The sequence below is a fragment of the Hevea brasiliensis genome, chromosome 5 (assembly GCF_030052815.1).
Source record: "Hevea brasiliensis isolate MT/VB/25A 57/8 chromosome 5, ASM3005281v1, whole genome shotgun sequence".
Taxonomy (NCBI): Eukaryota; Viridiplantae; Streptophyta; class Magnoliopsida; order Malpighiales; family Euphorbiaceae; genus Hevea; species Hevea brasiliensis.
The window spans coordinates 115,732,720-115,736,007 of NC_079497.1; the positions used below are offsets into that span (position 1 = coordinate 115,732,720).

The 3,288-nt window shown below is 39.5% G+C and overlaps 1 non-coding gene across 1 annotated transcript; it reads left to right on the forward strand.

The window, feature by feature from the left end:
- Nucleotides 1–489: 489 nt before the first annotated feature.
- TRNAD-GUC (transfer RNA aspartic acid (anticodon GUC)) lies at nucleotides 490–563 on the forward strand. Its single transcript has one exon. It is a non-coding gene; the product is annotated as a tRNA-Asp (tRNA).
- Nucleotides 564–3,288: the final 2,725 nt, after the last annotated feature.

Here is a 3,288-nt window from a genome sequence, read left to right on the forward strand (position 1 = left end):
CTTACGTGGTCAAAGGAAATCAAGATCCACTTCCACGATTTCACATCTATATCGAATCTTAATATCAGAATAACATATAGTCATGATTCAATTCAGGTGCACTGACTTTTATTGATTTCTCATTTTCGGATCTGATTGGAACAATGGAAGTAGGAAGACTTTGGCGGCGATTCATAATGGTGAAGACTAAGACAGGAGTTTCGTGGAAAATATAAAAGCCTTTGAACTGGGATGACTTACGCCTATTTCTTAGGGCGTTTAAAGAGCGTGACTCTACCGCCGGCCCATTTTGATTCAATTCATGAATTAGCCCACTAGAGGTCACTGCATTTATAAATATATTATAAAAATAATATATATTAATAATTAAATATAATAATATACTATATCATTCGTGTCTCTGTTACAACACGGCGAAACTAAATAGTTCAGATGAAATCCAATGAGAAAAAAATAGTTGAATTTTTAGGCTGTACGCCTAATTTTCCTGGGATTGTAGTTCAATCGGTCAGAGCACCGCCCTGTCAAGGCGGAAGCTGCGGGTTCGAGCCCCGTCAGTCCCGACGGATCCAAATCCAATAAAAAAATACATCAACCATTTTCTGTGACAGGGGACAAATAGCAGAATTTCATTCCAAAGGGATCCTTCTTATTTATATTTTCGTTTTCATTTCTCACAAATACAAATATGGGAATTTTCATTTCTTCAACTAGTACCGATTGATAGAGACATATGTGGATTAGTCAAATTATTGGTAGCGTCATATTCAGGATTCCAAGAGATACCGTACTGAGTTTGGCTTTTTCGATTACTCCCGACCCGTGTAATGAAATCGAATCGAGTACCATATCTTTCCCGGTAGCACATACACAAATGGAATTTTTATTTGTATGATACAAAATGAATTTAATTGCTTTGATAGAATTCTTTTAATCTGAAAAGTCTCTTATTTTTTGGCTCCGATTTTGTGTAACCTCAATTACTCATTTTAATTTGAAACAATCTATCTCATTCAAATTTCACGCTGAAGTTTTGATATATTATAGGCATCCCATTACTAATCAAAGGAAATAGGATATTCAAAAAATAAAGATCAAATAAGGATCCCACTTCTCTTAGAGAGGGAATGAAGAATCTTTTTTAAGGGTTTCTGCCGAAGAAAAAACAAACTCTAAAAAAGTGAATTTGGTAGAATATTCGATCTTTTTTTTTTATACTGTACTGGGACTTGACTTTATCACACTTTTTTGTTTTCCAATAAGATTAGATCATTAAAAAAAAAGGAGTTTAGAACTTAACTCCCTTTTCTCCATTTCGCTTCTATTGTTTGTTTGTTTGTAACCAATGGTTGTGTAAAGGCGGTTAGATGATACTTCGTCAGATGATTGTACAAGGAAGGCGATAGTTTTATAGAAAAGAAAGAATGGAAAAGAATGATAAATAAAAAAAAAGTAAAGTAAAGAAATTATCGATTGGATCAGGCCCTTTGTGTTTTCTCCTTCAAAATAGATCGCTTGCCAATTATGCATGGTTAGGTTCATGAGGGCCTCTGAAAGAGGCACCCTAATATGGGACGGGACGAGCGATACACGGGCCATGTAGCTAAGGGGGCTAGGCAGACCACCAAAAGTAACGACCACCAAGAGTCATCGTCTTTCCTTTCTTCTATCGTATCTGTCAAAGACACTGGCGTTTTTTTAGCTATGCATCACACACCTCATGCTAAATCGACATACAATCTTTTTGTATCATGGAATTACCAACTTTTACACTACTATCGAGATTCTTCGGAACTGTAAAGGTAGCTATTGCTGTTTGCTGTAAGAGCTAGAAAATTTAGATCTAGTAAGAGGACCGAAACAGAGAATCTGGAAATCTTTTTTTAGCGGTTTCTAAGGTTCCTTATTCGCCCGTTATCTCCTCATCTTCTTCCCTGCCCCGCTATCCAATCTAATTCAAGACCCAGAAATTCGAACCTTATAGTATCCAGACTTTTAGACCAAGCTTTCAAGATTAAGGGCACCCAGCTAGAAAAGCTATAGACATTTTTTAGGATTCCTATGCCCTTGCTTTCACGAAAAAATAAAAGTCGTTGGGTCCTCTGATGACCTATTTATCTTATTAAGACAGTCCTATTTTCGTCCAACCTTGAATTGAGTCCCCTCCGGAGAGGGCTCCTAGCAGCAAACTTGTATGAAGGATCCACATAGAAAGAAATTAGGTAGTTGGTCAGGTAAAGGCTGACCAAGCCAATGATGCTTAGCTGGTCCATTTACAGATCTCTTTACTGGGATAGATTCTGCTAACTGATTTCGTGGGAGTCTATTCAAACTATCTAATAGTAGAAACGATAACAAAAAGTACCCCACTTCTGTGTACCACTAGTGCTACAAAGGCTTTGATACAAGAAGGTCTTTGCCGATTCCTATCAACATGGTGCACAAGGGGATGTAGCTCAGATGGTAGACCAAGCAACCAAAGCCGGGGACCTAGGTGGGAATAGTGAAAGAAAGAGAAGTGTTCAATACAACATTTCTGAAGCTAACTTTGGAATATCTTTGTAAGGAAAGATTCAAATGAGTTTGGATTGTAAAGCGGAAGAAGATATGATGATTGGTTTAGTGGCCTATATACCAGATCGACCCCGTTCCGAGACTACTCGCCCATGTCGGGATTCCACCATACCATACGTTTATACAAGACTGAGCTTCAATCTCACCCAGCTATTCCTCTGTCTGATCAGCCGATTGTTTTGTTGCACGCCTCCAGTATATCCCGACTTATGCGCAGAAAATCCGCACACACTCCTCTTTCGCTCGAGAGATGGCAACTGAGCCGCAGAGCAGAGGCTGGCTGAAATCTGCAATCGGCTAGGCTCGGCTGAATCGCTCTTGTCCTCTACTCAGCTGGAAACGGACAAGTCTGTTGACGAATTCTTGCAAGCTGAGATTGCTCTTTCCGCAGCCCAAGAGGCTTTGAGGATAGCTCAGGAGGTCTTCGATCGCGTCGAAGCAAAGATGAGGACGTTAGCTTTTCGAAGCGGTGATCTGAAGCGAGAGATCGAAGAACTAAAAACGGAATAAATCTGCGATTCCCTTCGGTTCGATTGGAGGAAAAAAGCCACAGGGCCAGGGTGAAGCAGCTTCGAAAGCTGGAAAGAAGACGCTCGAGTTGCTAAGGAGGAGCTGACTGCTTTGAACCGTCTTCTTTGAATTCTTTTTAGCAATGTTGTCAATTTTGGACATGCTGCTATCGATCTAGTTTGATCGATAGTATCTTCTCTTTGG